The following is a 19,848-nucleotide window of genomic DNA, read 5'->3' on the forward strand; positions in this document are numbered from 1 at the left end:
CAAGCATCACTCTTCGTTAAATGCTCCATGTCGTGGGTTAACTGTGTCCTCCGGGAAGATGGGTTGAAGCCCTAATCCCCAGCACCTCCACCTATGGCCCCATTTGGAAACAGGGTCACTGCTGATGTAACAGGTTGAGAAGAGGTGATCCTGGAGGAGGGTGGCCCTAACCCAACATGGCTGGTGTCCCTGTGATCAGAGGATGTGAGGACAGGGACACAGAGGGGAACGGAGGCAGAGCCTGGAGCTGTGCTGCCACAACTCAAAGAGCGCCTGGACCCCCAGGACCTGTTGGGAGAGGAGGGACCCTCCATGGGGCACTTCGGGGGGCAGCAGGGCCCTGCCAGCCCCTTCTCCAGCCTCCGGCCTCCTGACTGGGAGAGAATGAACACCCACTGTTGTGAGTCGCCCAGATCATGGTGCTTTGTTAAGGCAGCTCCAGGAAACAAACACTGTCCATAGGGAGGGGACCCGTTAGGATGTTTGCCCTTGGACCTCACTGCCCAGCCTGAGGATTAGGGCAGAGTGATGCTCTGTGCCTGCCTCTCTTTCGCTTCTACTAGACTGTAAGTTTCACGAGGCCAGAGATTCCGCCCAATTCGTCCCTGTCACCCCTGGGGAAGGTGTGCCCCCCAGATGGGCCCTGAAGTTCTGGTTGAATGAGGATATAAAGGGTCTTAAGTTTTATATTTTTCATAATAGTCCATTTTTTTCCAAATAAAGTCCTGGGTAGGTAATGGAAACAGTCATGCCCAGGAAATCCGATTTAAGTCTATTTACACAACTCCCATCGTTCTATCCCCAGACAGTGGAGAACTTCATGTTTATTACTGTTCCCAGAATATTGAAAAAAATAAGACAGTTCACGCCTGGGCTGCTCATATCTGTGAGGACATGCGGTGTTCTCACGGACCTCAGCTGGGTCATCACCGGTTAGTGTCTAAACCCTGAAAAGAAACATCCAAGTTTGGTTTATGTTACGAACCCATTGCTTCCTGAGCAGCTCCCTTGTCTGCATTAGCCACTTTCCAACAGGAAAGGCCACAAATAGCCCTTTTATTGCCATAATGGCTAGCAATCTCGGTGGCACAAGACGCTTACTACTCACAAATAATAATAACAAAAAGAACAAAGAAAACCCCCAAGGATGAGGCCATGCAGCCAATGTCTGTATTATCATTATTCAGAGGACAGAAGCCACAGCTATGCCGTTACCATAAACATGTCTCCTTCTTATTGGCAGATGTTTCACTTAAATAAACATAATCAGGATTTGGGAAGATTCACCTTGGCGGCAGCTAAAACACATGAATATTCACTAATCTCCTTGTGTCCCAGTTGTTACTCCAGCTGGTCTGGAAAATGCACTTTTTGGCAGGGGTAGGTGGTGCTGGACAAGCAAGGCCAGCCCGAGGCTCACAGTGCGTACAAGCTGTTCACAGCTCCACACGTAGGAGGAAGACGCTCGTGTTCTTTTTAGTTCCCTCCTAATGTACGTAAGTACCTCCTTATTTCATAGTACTCCACAATCCCTCCAAAAAGTGCTGGTACTAAGAGGTAATAGCAATTTTATGGTCCAATCACCTTAACTCTGAGTTCCTTGTGCACACATGATGAGAGTAAGGTGATATTGTCCTTTAAGTTATCAAAAACTATCATAGGAAGAAAGAGAAGCTCACACATTCTCATTGTGTACAGAGTCAGTGGAGTGCATGCATCCCACCTTGATGTTCATTGCAGCACTATTTACAATAACCAGGACATGGAAGCCACCTAAATGTCCATCAACAGACGAATGGATAAAGAAGATGTGGTACATATATACCATGGAATTTTCCTCAGCCATAAAAATGAACGAAATTGGGTCATTTGCAGAGAGTGAATGGACCTAGAGACTGTCATACAGAGTGAAGTAAGTCAGAAAGAGAAAAACAAATATCGTATATTAACACATATATGTGAAATCTAGAAAAATGGTAGAGCTGAACTTATTTGCAAACCAGAAACAGAGTCACATATGTAGAGAACAAACTTACGGTTATCAAGGGGAGAAGGGGGGATGGGGTGATTTAGGAGATTGGGATGCATATATACACACTACTATATATAAAATAGACAACTAGTGGGAACCTACTGTAGAGCACAGGGAACTCTACTCAGTGCTCTGTGGTGACCTAAATATGAAGAAAATCTAAAAAAGAGGGGATATGTGTATACCTATAACTGATTCACTTTCCTGTATAGTAGAAACTAACACAACACTGTAAAGCAACTCTACTCCAATAACAATTAATAATAATAATAAAAAAGAGTCAGTGTGTTGTAGGTGAGGGCAGGGTCTGGAGATAATCCATAAGGAGCCTCAGCACCTCCTCTCTCGGCCCCTCATCCCTGCCTACCCTTCTCTTCTCTGCAGACCACCCCTCTGTGCTCTCTCATCACAACAGCCCCCAATGACTTCCCTTATTCCCGAGTCTCTGGACTTCCTGTGTCCAAGGACCACCACGGACTGATGCGGAGCTCCTGTGCATCTTACTCCAGTTCTTGAGTGAACCAATCCCAGCAGCTCAGCTCAAGGACCAGATGGCCACCCTGCCCAAGCAGCGGAGCCCCAAAGCACTCGCTGGCCTGTGGAGGAGAGGCAGGGGTAGGGGAGCAAGGAGGCGCCTGGAGTGAACCTCAGAAAGTGCTCTGAAGATGTTTAGCAAGTCTAATCCTTTCTGGTTGTAAAGTGTGGTAGACATAAGGTGCACATTGACCTGATCACACCATTTGGTTTATCCAGCAATTCTTCATAATTCTGACATAATGCTTTCCAAAACCTGGCAAAAAATTTACATTTTGGATTGATTTATAAATCAGTGAGTAGAATGCTGTTTCCTTTAGTATTATTTCACTTGGTAATTAGCAGTTATATGCCAGTGGTGAGGTTATCTCTGTAAAAACAGATTAGGCATTTCTCGTGATGCTTGACTATTAGGATTCGTCTGTTAGAATTTTCCTGGTCTTACTTCTATAAAAGTCCTAAATTCACAAGTTACTTTACAGTTCCTGAAAACATTGAAGTTATTCCCCTTAGAAAACTGATTTCTTTATTTTTTTTTTTTTTGCGGTATGCAGGCCTCTCACTGCTGTGGCCTCTCCTGTCGCGGAGCACAGGCTCCGGACGCGCAGGCTCAGCGGCCATGGCTCACGGGCCCAGCCACTCGGCAGCACGAACCCGTGTCCCCTGCATCGGCGGGCGGATGCCGCGGAGCGGCTGGGCCCGTGAGCCATGGCCGCTGAGCCTGCACGTCCGGAGCCTGTGCTCCGCGACAGGAGAGGCCACAGCAGTGAGAGGCCCGCGTACTACAAAAAAAAAAAAAAAAGAATGCCACTTAAGGCAAGACAATTATTCACATTTCCTTAGGACATTGATTTCTAACCCTTTTCAACCATTTTTCTTCTATTTCCGCTTCTTTCCATTTCTGTGCATATTTAAAATTTAAAACTTCCAAGACCATTGTGAAGTCTGATAATATCCCCCAGGGAAGATTCTTTAATGAGCTTTCCTGTTTCATCTTATGTTTATTTTTTATTATTTGTTTATTGAAGTATGGTTGATTTACAATGTTGTGTTAGTTTCAGCTCTACAGCAAATTGATTCAGTTACACACACACACACACACACACATATACACATGTATTTTTTTCAGTTTCTTTTCCCTTATACATTATTACAAAATATTGAGTATATTACTTTATGTTTAACTTATATTTAAAAAAAATCATGTATCCTATCTGTATCCCATGCTTACCCTCAGGACAATGTTAGGTCTTTTTCAAGTAGTGGTCAAATACAGGCAATATTTTTATTTATGAAGCAGTGGGACCTCTTGCGCTGCTCCGTGACCAGCCGTGTGAACTTGTTTTGGCCAATAACATATGGCAGAGGTGATGTTGCACCAGTGCGGAGACCTGAATTCAGGGGCTTCCTGGGCGCGTCCACTCCTTTCTCCAAAGGCTGCTGCGTGTCCAGCTGCCCAGCTGTCCTGCTTGCAGAGGAGAGCCCGCGTCCGCATGAAGAGGGGTGAGTCGTTTGTCTCAGGCCATCCTGGACCAGCCAGCTGACCCCAGGTGAAGGTACAAGCAAGGCCTCTGAGATCAGCTAAGCCCTGCCCAGTCAGCGGCACCACCCACTCCACTTACACAATTATGAGCTAACACGGGCTCATAGTTTTAAGTCACCGTAGTTTGGGGTAGTTAATTACAAAGTGACTGCTAACTGAGAGTCTGCTGTCTGATCAATCATGACTCTACGTCACGACAGTGCACTAGTCCACAGGCTATAAAGACAAAGGAAAAATGGGTTTGACTCCTGATCACAATCAGTTCACAATTTAACTGGTTTGTGGACACCTACACATTGCAGCATCTATGCCACAAATATGCTCAGATAGTCTGAGCAATCCAAAATTGTCAGGTGGATTCCCAAAACAAGCACATGCTTGCCTAGCAGTTGCAAGGACAGCATTGTTCTTGGGACAGAGAGTAAGAGATGGAAACAGAGATAGAGACAGAAAAACAGAGACACAAATGACTAATTGCACTAAGGGATCTGGACACAGGTCCACACAGTTGGACACAGACACAGAAAGGAAGTGGGAGCTCGTTGAGAAGCAGACTGGAGAGTGTGGGCACCAAGTCACTGAAGGCCTTTTATGTGCCTTACTAAGCAGTTATTCCTTAAGACAGTTCTTTCTTTCTTTTCTTTTCTTTTTCTTTTTTTGGTCTGTGTTGGGTCTTCATTGCTGCATGCGGGGGCTACTCCTCATTGAGCTTCGTGGGCTTCTCTTTGTGGTGGCTTCTCTTGTTGCGGAGCACAGGCTCCAGTGCGTGGGCTTCAGTAGTTCTGGCATGAGGGTTCAGCAGTTGCGGCTCACAGGCTCTAGAGTGCAGGCTCAGTAGCTGTGGCACACGGGCCTAGTTGCTCCATGGCATGAGGGATCTTCCCGGACCAGGGCTCGAACCCGTTTCCCCTGCATTGGCAGGCGGATTCCTAACCACTGTGACACCAGGGAAGTCCAAGACAGTTATTTCTAAACCACCTTCTGTGGCACCTTAGGGTCTGCAGAGATGTTTCAAAGGAATGGGATGTAAAAGGAGGTGGAGCTTGTAACACTGGTCATCCCAGTTACACTCTCTTCCACATTTGCCAATAATCCCAAGCCCCAGACAGTTCCCATTCAAAGTCGCTTTTTCCTGTTTCAGATACGGTGGTAAAATATTTGCGGGGTGGGGCGGGGAAGAAGGATGTCTTTCCATCTCCCCGGAGTTATCTCCATGGCATCTATTGCCCCTTCTAACTTCTGTATAAGCTGCTCTGAGTACCATTCTCTGTAAGGGTCCAGATCCCTTGGCCGCACATCACTGTATTGTTGAAAGTCTGTCATGCCACACTGCCCTTCTTGACATCCCTTTTTCTACTTTGTAACACAATCACAGAGGCTATATGAGATCCACTTTTCCTGAAAAGATGGGGTAAAGGGAATCCCAAGGTAGGGCTCCTACAGTTTGCCTGGAGTACTGGAGTCCTCTTTGATCACTTTTGCCCTTCTTTCATCCATTCTTTAGAGCAAAATTACATTTCTCAAAATGAATATCATATCATGTCACTTTCCTAATAAAAACCTTTCCATGACTTTCTGTTACACTTAGAACAAGGTCTACGTTCATTTACTGTCATATAGCAATCTCTCATCCCTTAAAGCTCACGGCAGCTTTCCTGCCTACCCTGTTCAAAGTAAATCACCACATGGTCTGATTCATCTCAGCTTTTGTTTGTTTTCTTGTTGAGACTTATCATTCGAAATTATTTTGTTTCCATTTCCTTTAGGTTTAACCTCACACCTCCAGACGATATAAGTACCACGACATCTTCTTTGCTATTGTAGCCTTAGACCCTCTCATCACTATAGCATAGAATAGGTGCTTAATAAATATTAGTTCAAGGAATGAATGGAGAAATTCACAACAAAGTCTTTGAAGGAGGTACTTGTATTCATTAGCTACTCCTACTGTCATGCTGTGTAACAAATGATCCCCAAACTCAGTGGTATAAAGCAAGCATTCATTCACATAATCTGTAGGTTGGCAGGTGCAGCTCAGCTCCATGCTGCAGTGGCAGGGGCTCCACTTACACTGAGCCTCCTTAGATCAGGGGCTCCTGGGGCATATCCAAGATTGTGACAGAGGCCTCTGACATAAAACCCATCGCAGAGGCACTTGGCAAATTATGGTTATATCAAGTCAAAGAAATGAGTCACACCACACAACCAAAAGTCAAGGGGTGAAGAATCACAGCTCACCTATTCTCCAACATAATTTCAAAGCTAGGATAAAAGTCCACGTTATTCTCATTTTGAAACCCCATTCTTTTTACTATATTACACTTTGTTTTGATTGGAGCAATGTTTTGAGGTAACATTGCCTTCACCATTCTGATAACTATTATTATTATTATCATTATCATTGTCATATTCATTAAACCCAAGAAGTTGATAATAATGTCTTCTACTAAAATTATGTATTACTGTTGATATGGAAGTTCCACTTGATCTAGTAAAATAAGAAAAATAAAACAAAAGGTTTAAACCAGAGGTAAAGAAAAATCTTTCAAATCAGTCAGAGAGAAAAGACACATAAGCGCAGAAGAACAAAGATAAAAATGACAGGATACTTTCTGTTGAAAACGTTGCAACCCAGAAAACAATGGAACAGCATTTAAAGTACTGAAAGATGATGAAGAAACAAAATTGCCAATCTGGAATTCTATGCACAGAAGGAAAAAATACCCAACAACTGAATAATTGAAGGTGAAAAAAGGACTTGTTAAGCCATAAAAAAAAACGGAACAAATTTTAACCAGTGGACTTACCAGACATGTTAAGGAAGTCCTTCAGGCAGAAGGAAAACAGTACCAGATGGAAATCTGGATGTGCACAAAGGACTAAAGAGCTAGGGAAATGGTAAATGTGTGCGTAGATATAAAATACGTACTTTTAGATCTCTTTAAAGAGTAATTGTTTAAAGCAAAAATAATAACGATATATTTTGAGGTTGTTTTAAACATATGTAGAAGAAAATACATGACAACAGAAGCCAGACTTGGTGGGAATTAGTGGAAGCGTCCTGATATAAGGTCCCTTTACTGTTGATGTGGTGGAAAAATATTACATAAATTAAGCAAGAAGACACGCCCCATCAGAGATTCAGATATATTATCAATATAAAAATTTTAATAACAGTATGGCAGTGATACAATATTAAATTAAATTAATGGAATGAAAGTAGAAAGAAATAGATCAAAGTACCTACAAGAATTTAGTATATAATAAATAGTTCATTCTAAGTTAGTGGGGAAAGAATGCATTATCCAACAAATATGTTTATAACTAGATAATAATTTTGGAATAAAATGATATTTCTGCTTCTTTTCTAAAGTTGTTATTCCAGATAAGGAGTAATGATTAAACATTAAAAAATTAAATCATGTATGGGGTAAAGAAAAATATGGACAAGACTTATATGATTGTATTATGGGCAATATCTTACTGAAGCATCCCACTAAAGAAAGAATCTGTAAAGAAAAATATTTTTAATGTAATTTTTTTAAATGAACAAACTTGAAAGACCAATTTTAAGCTGAGAATTGTTTGAGTCATGAATGTCTGACAGTTAAATTCTTAACATGTTGATTCCTTAGAAAATAATGAGCAAGAGAAACATACCATTGGAAAAATAGGCAAATAATAATTTGCATACACATGTACACACACACACACACACACACACACACACACACACACATATACAGATCATCCTAACTTATTATGGGGTTACATCCCAATAAACCCATTGTAAATTGAAAATACTGTAAGTCAAAAATGCATTTAATCCCTAAATTGGAAACAATGCAAACATCCATAACAGGAGAATGGGTAAATAAATGAAGATGTATCCATACAATGGAGACTTACTCAGCAATTAAAAAAAACTACTGATACATGCAACATGAGTGCGCTCTTTACAAAGCACTACTGCTGTTCAAATGTTATTTATTACCCTCATTTTATTTAAATGGATAAGCAAGAAACCATTCTAAGCAGATGGATCATTTTAACACGTATTCATGAGTTATGTCTTATTTCCTGTCATGAAATTTCTTAATCACATACACAATTGTGTGATCAATTCAAAATGTTGTTGACATTGTTTCTAATCACTAGTCTTAATGTGCAAATTATTTATTCAATATATCATTATGGTGTAGCCCCATTTCTTATGTCTTCAAATGAGCACAGTTCCTTTAAAAGTAAATATCACCTCAGCCCTGCAAGTGGTTTGACCTTTTATGCCATTGTCTATAATTCATTCATTCAACAAATATTTTTTGAGTAATAACTGTGTGCCAGATTGTTCTAGGTGCCCAGAATATAGTAGTGACCAACTCAAAGACCCCATTCCTCAGAAAGCTGTCATTACAGTAGGGGGACTGAGTTAACAATAACTGTAATGAACAAATAGTTTAGTATAGTAGTTGGTGACGTGTTATAAGAAAATACAATGGAGCAGGGTAAGGGAGATTCCAGGGGGATAGGTAGTTCTCACTGAGAAGGTGACAGTTGACACTTGAAGCAGGTTAGAGATTCAGCCCTGCCGTTATTGGGGGGAGAGCAGCCCAGGCCGAGAACAGCCAGTGCAAAGCCCAGAAGCTGCAGGAGGCTGTGTGACTCTGTAGCAGACTGAGCCAGGCTGCAGGTCGCTGGGAGGACCTCAGCTTCACTTCCAGTGAAATGCAGTGTTTAAGCCCAGGAGAAGCATGATGGAATTTGCTGCTTTTTAAAAAATGCATTTTAGATTTTAAAGGGATCAGAGGATCAGCTGAGGAGGCACCTGGGGAAGACCCGAGGGTAAAAGCAGAGAGAACAGTTGGGAGGTAAGTATCCAGGTGAGAGATTCTGGGGGCTTCAGCAAGACTGAAACAGTGGGGTTGGTCGGAAGCGGCTGGATTGGGGATGCATTCCGAAGGGAGAACCCACAGGAATTTCTGACAGATTGGCATGGGATGTAACAGGACACAAACATGTGCTTCTGGTTCACAGAAAACTGTTGCGAAGGAAAATATCTCATTTTTAAACTAAAAATCTTATATACATTCGTTTGCTCAAAGTGCACACTTTCTCTCGAATTGTACATAATGAAGCTACATGTGAAACAAATGAGAGCGTTGTTAACCTATTTTTCAAAATGCTACGCTGAGTCTTAGGAAGAGAGGTCTCTGCAAGGAGATGGATGTCTGGTGGGCTTGCCCGCCGTGCCCCTCTGCTTCGGAGGATGCCATGTGGTGGAAGCTGTCAATCTATTTCATTTCCGTCAACCAGAGTCGAAGTGGCATTTCATGATTTCATTAACTGAGCTCTGCTGGCTTTTGACCTTGCGATTTCCAGACTTGTGACCCCGTATTCTTTCTCCCTTGCACTCTGCCAGGCTGTCTTCAGAAGAATTTCACGTGACTGTCAAGGGAAAATTACCTCTAGTGCTTTCATCTGTCAAAATCCTGTCATCGCTGTGGGTGTGACTCAGGCTATGAGGTGAGGCTCTGATTTTATTGTCACTTTCTTTTCTTCTGCCAGTCTGAGAGCACACTCCCTCCACTTCGTTGTGCACATGCCATCAGGGAAATGTGGCACATACGCAGTGTGCCACGCTGCGTATTGTCACATAATTGCTGTTATGCAGAATGTGAGCTGTTTCATCCTCTCATCAAAAAGATAACTACAGCAAAACCTTTTCAGTCCCTAAAGGTTTTATCTGACATTCTCGTAAATGGTGGAATATTTGAAATACTTATTAAAAATAAATAACTGTTCAATGATTGATTGCTTGATTGACTAATTGATTAGGGAGAAGCTCAGAAGCCTGGTCTCTTTTTCTTAGGGACTCCCAGGACGGTTAAAAAAAAAAAAAGCAACAACAACGATTGGTTCAGGGGGAAATTTAAGAATCTTCCAGCCTCCAGGGAATATAAGGTTGTCTCTTACTCGTTTGCAGTGTTTATTTTTAACACTTTTAACTTGTTCTTCATAAAGACGATGCCTCCTCTGAGCACCGCGGAAATCATTCCTAAATACTGCAGGGAATAAATGATGTGTTGGTTATTTAATTACATGTGTTAAAAAGTTGTTTGGGTTTGGACAAATGTATAATGAAATGCATCCATCATTATAATTACCATGCAGGGTATTTTCACTGCCCTAAAAACCCTCTGCACTCTGCCTGTTCATCTCCCCCAACACTAGCCCAGGCCACCACCTATCTTTTCACCTTCTCCAGTTTTGCCTTTTCCAGAATGTCATATAATTTGAGTCATTAATTATGTAGCCTTTACAGATGGGCTTCTTTGCTTTGTAATATGTGTTTAGGATTTGTCCCTTTCTTTCCATGGCTTGATAGCTCATTTCTTTTTTAGTGCTGAGTAATATTCTTCATTGCTCCAAGTTTTGACAATTATGAATAAATGTTTATTCTATAAAAATTTTTAATGTTTACACTATGAACATCTGTGTGCAGGTTTTTGTGTGGACATCAGTTTTCAACTGTTTTGGGTAAATACCAAGAAGTCCAGCCGCTGGGTCATGTGTTAAAGGACGTCTGGCTGTGTAAGAAACCACCAAGAAGTCCAGCCGCTGGGTCATGTGTTAAAGGACGTCTGGCTGTGTAAGAAACCACCAAACCGCCTTCCGAAGCGGCTGCACCGTTTTGCGCTCCCACCGGCAATGATGAGAGTTCCTGTCGTTCCCCATGTTTGTCAGCATTTGTGGCTGTCAGTGTTCCAGCCTGTGGCCGTTCTAAGAGGTGTGTCATGGTGTCTCGTTGTTGTTTGAATTTGCATTTCCCTGATGGCATCTGATGCAGAGCACCTTTCCACGTGCATTTTTGCCATCTGCATATCGTTTTTCGTGGGTTGTCTTTTAAAAATTTTGGCCCATTTACAAATTGCATTGCTTGTTTTCAATAAATAAAGTGTTCATAAATAAACTGATTTATCCAATGTGTCTTTTGCAAGTATTTTCCCCCAGTCGTATCTTCTAATTCTTGATGTTGTCTTTCACAGAACAGAGTTTTTAATTTTAATTAAGTCCAGCTTATGGACTATTTCTTTCATGAATCACGTCTTCAGTGTTGTATGGCATTAACATATTTTGATCTTCCCTCCTAGACTGAAATGACCATTCAGAGATTTGTGTCTCCTTCTCACTGCCAAGACTCACAGGTGTGGCTGGGATGTTCTATGAACATGCACATCGTGACGTCACAGTGACAAAACACACTGGGTGTGCAAGAAACACTATACAAGACTAACAATCTCATATTCGGAAAAGATAACTTCAGCCAAAGCTTTAGATTTCCTGACTCTCTTTATACTCAGAAAGTCAAAGAAACATTGGTATCTACAGCAAAATGATTACATTCATCCAGAAAAAGAAGTCAGTGTAATGACAACGGCAACAATTACATCCTTGTAAAAAACAAAAAGTAGAAAAAAAATTGTAGACTAAAATAAAGACAATGGAAGCAAAGTTCATTATTGCCAGAATACCAAGGAAGACATTCCCTGGAGGAGAGAGTGGAGACCTTATATAATTGGGATTTTCCTAAATAATATGGTGAAACTATGCAGGGATAAACCTTCAAATTATCGTTCTCAGAGATTCTCTAGTTTCGGACTAGAAAGATAACAAATGTGGTTTTGGTTCTGACCATCTCTTTCTACAAGGCAGATCTTGCTAGGGTTCTTTCTGGGCAGGATAAGAACAGTCATTTTTCCTTCTAAGCATTGTGGCCCTGACCCAGTGTCGTACCGGAGCTGGACTACACCAACTCCAGGTGGCCAACTAAACTCATGCTCTACAAAATCCCTTTTCAGTTCCATTACGTTGGTGGCTTAAGATCAGCCACGGTGTAGGAGCATTTACACAGCAGGAATTGGCCAACACTTAAACCAGCCCTGCCTACCAGAGTCCACTGTTAAAGATTCGCCAGCGTACCATCGGCCTGATCCTGTGAATTCTGACAGCCAGGTACCACTACTCACTCCATCTTCACACAGAGACGTCATCTCCTTAGCGACGCTGCGTGCACAGTGGATAAGCCACTAACCTTTTATAGGATCAGAATTATAAAATCTTTCCTACAGTTAGAAGTACTTTCCTTCCGTAGAGTGAGCTAGTTTGCATATTCTTTTACAGTTTACAAAATATGTTAACCTTTAAAGTCTCATTTCTATTTTATTTTCACAGCATTCCCTGGTAGAGTAATTATTATTCCACCTAATGTATGAAGAAAATACGGATGAAAGAGATTGTCAGTTGCTCAGGATAACAGAGCTTGTTAATTAATTGGCTTTTGATATCTTCTTTTTTCCTGCATTGTCATTGCATAGAAGGACGGAAATATTATTCATATATGGATATTTTTGTTTTAATATGGTAACTATAATCTTAATAACACTTTATCTTTTTTAACATCTTTATTAGAGTATAATTGCTTTACAATGGTGTGTTAGTTTCTGCTTTATAACAAAGTGAATCAGTTATACATATACATATGTTCCCATATCTCTTCCCTCTTGCGACGTCTCCCTCCCTCCCACCCTCCCTATCCCACCCCTCTAGGTGGTCACAAAGCACCAAGCTGATCTCCCTGTGCTACGTGGCTGCTTCCCACTAGCTATTTTACGTTTGGTAGTGTATATATGTCCATGCCACTCTCTCACTTTGTCACAGCTCACCCTTCCCCCTCCCCATGTCCTCAAGTCCATTCTGTAGTAGGTCTGTGTCTTTATTCCCATCTTGCCCCTAGGTTCTTCATGACCTTTTTTTTTTTTTTTAGATTCCATATATATGTGTTAGCATACGGTATTTGTTTTTCTCTTTCTGACTTACTTCACTCTGTATGACAGACTCTAGGTCCATCCACCTCACTACAAATAACTCAATTTCGTTTTTTTTATGGCTGAGTAATATTCCATTCTATATTTGTGCCACATCTTCTTTATCCATTCATCTGTCGATGAACACTTAGGTTGCTTCCACGTCCTGGCTATTGTAAACAGAGCTGCAATGAACATTGTGGTACATGACTCTTTTTGAGTTATGGTTTTCTCAGGGTATATGCCCAGTAGTGGGATTGCTGGGTCATATGGTAGTTCTACTTGTAGTTTTTTAAGGAACCTCCACACTGTTCCCCATAGTGACTGTATCAATTTACATCCCCATCAACAGTGCAAGAGGGTTCCCTTTTCTCCACACCCTCTCCAGCATTTATTGTTTGTAGATTTTTTGATGATGGCCATTCTGACTGGTATGAGACGATATTTCATTGTAGTTTTGATTTGCATTTCTCTAACGATTAATGATGTTGAGCATCCTTTCATGTGTTTATTGACAATCTGTATATGTTCTTTGGAGAAATGTCTATTTAGGTCTTCTGCCCATTTTTGGATTGGGTTGTTTGTTTCTTTGATATTGAGCTGCATGGGCTGCTTGTAAATTTTGAAGATTAATCCTTTATCAGTTGCTTCATTTGCAAATATTTTCTCCCATTCTGAGGGTTGTCCTTTCGTCTTATTTATGGTTTTCTTTGCTGTGCAAAAACTTTTAAGTTTCATTAGGTCCCATTTGTTTATTTTTGTTTTTATTTCCATTTCTCTAGGAGGTGGGTCGAAAGGGATCTTGCTGTGATTTATATCATAGAGTGTTCTGCCTATGTTTTCCTCTAAGAGTTTGATACTGTCTGGTCTTACATTTAGGTCTTTAATACATTTTGAGTTTATTTTGTATAACACTTTATCTTGATAATGTTTTGAAATGCAAACAATTTACTATTATTGCTTATAGCATTTTTTAAAATTTGTGACATAATGATGGTAATAACTACCTTTGGATGCTTGTTATATAGGTTTGCTGTGCTAAGCACTTTACCTATAATCTCATTGCACACCCCCAGGGTAGCATAAACATCCATATTTATATAAAGCAATGGAAGTTTACATCAGTAGAGAATCTGCCCCAGATCGTGTAGTGGGAGGCTGGGACCTGAAGTGTAGCTCTGATGCCCCAGTCTGCACGTTTCATCACAGTGTAAATATTGTGGCACCCACCAGTTGGAGCTTGCCCTTCTCCTCCTTCATTTAAAGAGTTTTTTTTCTTACACAAATAAATGCATTTTAATTTACAACCAAATATCTTTAAAACAATCTGTATGTCATTGTTTTAACTTTAATAATCTTCCTTTCTTCATGGATTTTGTCATTTATGTATTAGTTCGATATTTATACAGTGGAAAAAGGCAAATGTCCAGTTTTTGAGAGCCCTGGCTCCGAGGCCAGACTTTATAAAGTGGGACTATTCATATTTAGTTCAAAGAATTGCCTAGAGGACTCCTTCTCGACCTTTGACAAGTCGGGACAAGCGCAGAAAAAAATCCCATGTGAGCAGCTAACTGGGGCAGAGGCAAGGCTGCCTCAACCTCAGAGCCGTCTGGCTCTCACTGCCTAGACACACCTGTCCCCACTCCTACTCCCCAGGGAGAAGTGCTGGCCTCGGGAATCACAGGCAGCATCGGTGGATGCTGGGGAACCTGGCACACAGAAGACACTGCGTTAGTTCCACTTGGTTAGCTCTAACTAATGAGACTTTTCTGCATTTGATGCAAACTCATGGAAGTTAGGGAGCCTGGATGATGTCTGCTGTGGGTCACTTTGTCACTGTTTCATTCCAGCACGACTCTTTATCCCACTTCATACCATCTACCTTTCATTGCTGAGGGCCAGGAAATTCAATTATCAAGTGTTTGCAGTGATGTCAACAATCCTAGTCAAGCTAAGTGTGGTACCTTCCCAGTAGGAAAACGCAGGAAGCCAGTGGCGCGTGAAGACGCGGGAATCACAGGAAAAAAAGAAAGGCGTTGTGTCACTTCCTCTCCCTGTGCTGGATGCCCCCCCGGGTGGTCCTTCTCTCACACACTCCAAGACAGCCTCCATCCTTTTCTGGATGCTCTCACTGTGAAAAGGCCTGCAGCTTCTCTGCTCCGCAAAGCCGACTCTTTAGAAATCAAGACGTCTCCTGCGGGGGGACCTCCTCAACTCGAGAGCTGATGCGCGGATAAAGGTCTCGTGTCAGCCCGGCGCTTCTCCAGCTGGACCCCTACAGGGGCAGGGGCTGCGGTCACCCTTCTCCCCCTGGCTTCAGCTGGGTGCTGGCCCTTTCTCTCTTGGAGCCCGGACAGACACCCTCCACCTCCCACCACCAAGAACTGCAGTTTCCAGGACGCCTTTCTCAGGACGCATCAGGCGTGCTGAACATGTCTGGCCCCCTTATGGGGCATCTTCCTGCCCCTTCAGGGGACCCTTTAACACAAGATGCCAGACAGCCCCTCCCATCCCCCCCACGCACGGCCCACAGGTCCCCGGGAAACACACACCTCAGAACTGTCATCGTGCCAGTGGGTTTCCTTCCAAAACATAGACTCTGCTATAAAAGGTCTCTTCAGGCCGCTTCTGACAGTTGAGGTTTCTCAGCTATATGCCATTTGTTGCGTTTGCCCTTCAAGTGCACGGAGCCCCTATTGAGTTCTCTAGGCGGTGGTCTGGAAGTGAGTAAACAGCTCTCATCCTTCACTGTGGCTACAGGACGTGGCTTCACCTTTCCCACCCACTTCAATTCCAAACCCTGTGCATTTTCAGCAAGTGCCCTAGGGTCACGCAGTAGGTCCTGGGACCCCTCTTGGTAGGTTCTGCATGGCTGGCTTAGGACCTTACCTGGGAATGCCAGACTGGTTTAATGGTTATGATCGTAAACCAACTACTAAACCAAATCAGAATTACTAGTTATTTCTGAATAATTTGATTGTCTAGATATGTGACTTTGTGCAGGTGAAATAAAACGGTCTTAAAACCAGGAAAACTTCCTTTTTAAAACTCATGGTTCATGTAGAAACTCTCCCAGGGCTGATATGATAATTGGGAGTAAATTCATCAATAGATTAAATCATTAGCACAGATTTTTAAATTATCCTGAAGAACATAGTTACATTTTAGATGATGTGAAATTAGAAATAATGTTTACAATTTTAGTATGTGAGACTGGAATTCAAGACAACCCTGAAAGGATATTAGAGGACAGAAAAATAATGATCCCTCTTACTCTAATCCTGGGAGGTTTGCCAGGTCCCAGCCGATTATGCTGCCATCAGGACATCCTGGTGCCTTGGTTGTCCAGCAGCCATGCTCCTCCCACCTCTTTCCTTCCAGAGGTACAGAACACCATGCCATTAGGGATTGGAGTCGGCAGATGAGAAATTCAATCTCATTACCTCACCCAGGGTGTGTTTGCTGTGGACACAGACTGGGCTTTAACGTCAGACAATCCAAATTCAAATACTGACCTTGGAAAAGATAATTAAGCTCTTTCGAATTTCTTTGAAACTGAATACAGGTTTCCCTTGCTCTCCTGAAGTAGATCAGCCCCGCGAAAGCTTTCGGGAGCCGAAATGGTGTAAAGCGAAGAAGCAGTTACCTTAGGGCACCTCTTGCTGACGGAGGCACAAGATGAATCAGGATAAAGCACAGATGCTGCCAGACACAGGTCAAGGTTCTGGAGGCTCGATGCTGAGATGCTGAGCGCGCTTCTAGGGAAGGGGCCTGGCGGGGCCCCTCCCACAGCTTGGGATGTGCGCTGTGTCTGTAACAGCTCTACTCCCTGCAGAACAAATGTTGAATGCTATTTTCACTTCCCGCCTTTTTTTCATAAAAGTGAAAATCCTTTTCATATTTCTTTCCATGTGAAAACAGGTACTAATGCAGACATTTTCTGAAAGCAAAGTGGCATAAAGCAAACTTTCGAAAAGTGGGGAGTATCCAGAGTTAGCCAATTAATGGATTCATTTCTTCATTCAAAAAATAGTTACAGAAGAAAAACAAAAATAAAAAAAAACTAGAGACTTCCCTGGTGGTCCAGTGGTTCAGACTCCGTGCTTCCACAGCAGGGGACATGGGTTCGATCCCTGGTTGGGGGACTAAGATCCCGCATGCCGCATAATAGTTCCAGAGTGCCTCTCCTATGTTCTGTAAATTGTGCTGGGCAGTAGGGACTTAAGAGTGAAGGGAAACGTGATCACTGCCCTCATGCAGCTAACAGTCTAAAGGATGTGGTGTTGATGTAATGAGTAACTAGGAATAAATAGCTTACAGGCTGTGACTGTTGCCCGGGGGAGGAACAAACAGAGGGTTGCAGGTGGTTAGATAGAAAATAACAAGAGGAGACCTACCCCAGGTAGTGAAATTAGAGCAGCTCTCTTGAAGAAGGGACATTTGAGATGAGACCCCAAGGAGCCTGCCAAGAAGAGGCTCTGAGCTGGGGAAGAAGTCGGAATGGATCAAAGCCCGAGGCAGGAGTGCGTTATGCCTCAAGGGATTTTTCTATTAAGTGGATTCAGCTGGCTGAGGAGTTCCAGAACACCCAGTCCCCGAGAAGCCCCTCGGGGAGTGGCAGCTCAGGTCTCCAAAGCCCTGGTCTGCAGACGGGCTTGGTGGGTCACTGGCAACCTGGAAAAATCCTGTCCTGTTCTAGTTCTTCGCAAAGCAAGCCGTGTAAAACCCCATGGGAGTGTGCTAGGACCAAGGGTGTTAGCTTACAGTGCAAAACAGTTTAATGCAAACTGGAATCCTCAGTTCCTTAAGAACATAGCTTAAGAGTGATTGTTCTCTGCTAAAGCTCAACACAGCTTTGGGAACGTAGAGCAGGCGCCCAAGAAGTACGTGTAAAAGTCTGTGGGACATAAAAAAATGAATGGTCCGGGCACTAAAGAATGACCTAACACTAAGCTGTTTATTACATCCACTGTAAATCTTAATTAAGGTTTAAAATGATCACATGAAGCCAAGAAAAAAGATTCTATGACGACAATAACTATTGTTGTTATAAAGTCCACAGACTCTATAAACACTTATTCGGTCTCCTCCCCCGAATGCCTGAAGTCTCCTTGTTGAACTATTTATTTTTTCATTGTTATTTCGAACTTATTTATAATAAGCAAAATATGACAGTTTATCATTGTTTGTAAAAAGGAAGAAAACTGCCTGTAAACCGTGCCCCACCATTAACTCTGTGACCTGTACGCACAGAAGGGAATTCTCATGATAAATTAGCAATCATTTTGTCTGGGGGCAGCAAATAGACTTGTGCAGACTGCCACACAGATTACTGCACACCCCGTTCCTTAGCTTCTAGGAAAGGATGGACTTTTCCCACTGGACGCAGGTAGAGAGTATTTTTCAAACCTTGGTAACCCTTTTCTTTCTTATGACTTAGAGCTCTTTTACCACAAACGTCTGTCAGCCCCATGTCACCTGCCCCCACCCAGAGTTATTGAACCTTCAGAACCATAATTAAATGTATCGACTGTATAGATCTTTCTCAAATTCTCCTGATAATAACATACCTTAATACTTATGTTTTAAATTTAAAATTATTTCCAAAGCCACCCAAGCTAACCAAAATAATTATAGGATAATACTAATTGAAAAGAAGAAAAACTATCAGCCCCCTCACTAAGAGATAAATACAGTCTTACCTTTGTGTAAATGTCTTAGACAAACTTCTTCCATTTTGTTTGTGTGTTTACATATTTCATATTGTTTAATGTGATATGCCATCCATGGTTTTCATCAGCAATTTTTAGCATAACTTATCCACATGTAGATAAAATTATTTTACATTATCTCACTAACCACATATGTTTATACACAACACACATAATACATATATCGGAGTTTAATTTTAACAATCCCTATTTCTTGACATAGAACTAGTTTTCAACTTTCAATTCTTCTAAAAAATGTCAAGATAACCCCCTTAAATAAATTTTGCACACACTTCTATTTCTTTTGTATACAGAAATGGAACTTATTAACCAAGATTTTATACATTTTTAGGCATGTGATACCATTGCAAGTTGCCCCCCAAAAATGTAAAAATGTATGCTCTCACTTAGACTGTATCACATAACCATATTCTGAAACTAATCCAAGGAGAAAGTATAATGTAATGTTCAAAATTAAACTGAGATGAAATTATGTGCTAATTAATTAATGTGCAAATAATAATAACTGAAGTATGTGCTAATTTTGAAGAAGGATGATGTCGCAGAATTGCCTTAGAAAAAAGAGCCACCTCCGCCTGGGCAAAGACGCGCGCTGTGGCAGGCGCTCAACTCTGACTTATTCGGAGGACGTCTGATTACAATGCAGCAGGCCTCGGAGGCGTGAATTGCTGTGAAGGGTGTCCACTGGCCATTAGAGAGCAGAGCACAGGCAGGAAATGACCCAGCACAGGAGGCCCTGTTTACTTACCACAGTCAGAGACGCAGGAGCTGCTATGATCAGCTCAGAGCTGGTCCAGGCGTGAGAGCGAATAGGAAAAGTGTAGGCGTGTTTCTTATCCTCCAGAATCGTTTTCATTTAAGGGGAAAGATGTGGACAATGGAAGAATTCCACAGCCATACAAGGCAGTACTTGAAAAATAACAGTAGAATTGCACAAGTCAGTATTAAGTTATAGTAGTCTGGGGTAAATGAAACTCTGGCGTAGTTTAATTAGGAATTTATGGGAAAAGGTGAAATTGGAACTGGATATTGAAGGACAGGCAGGGGTGGGGTAGGGAGAAAAGCAACGTAATCCAAATAATCAGCAGTGGACACGAACATGGCGTAAAGAACTCTAACCAGGCCCTTTGGTTGCAAAGGGAG

Source organism: Aethalodelphis obliquidens, unplaced genomic scaffold (assembly GCF_003676395.1).
Source record: "Aethalodelphis obliquidens isolate GAN/ISIS:26980383/991018 unplaced genomic scaffold, ASM367639v1 scaffold17, whole genome shotgun sequence".
NCBI lineage: Eukaryota > Metazoa > Chordata > Mammalia > Artiodactyla > Delphinidae > Aethalodelphis > Aethalodelphis obliquidens.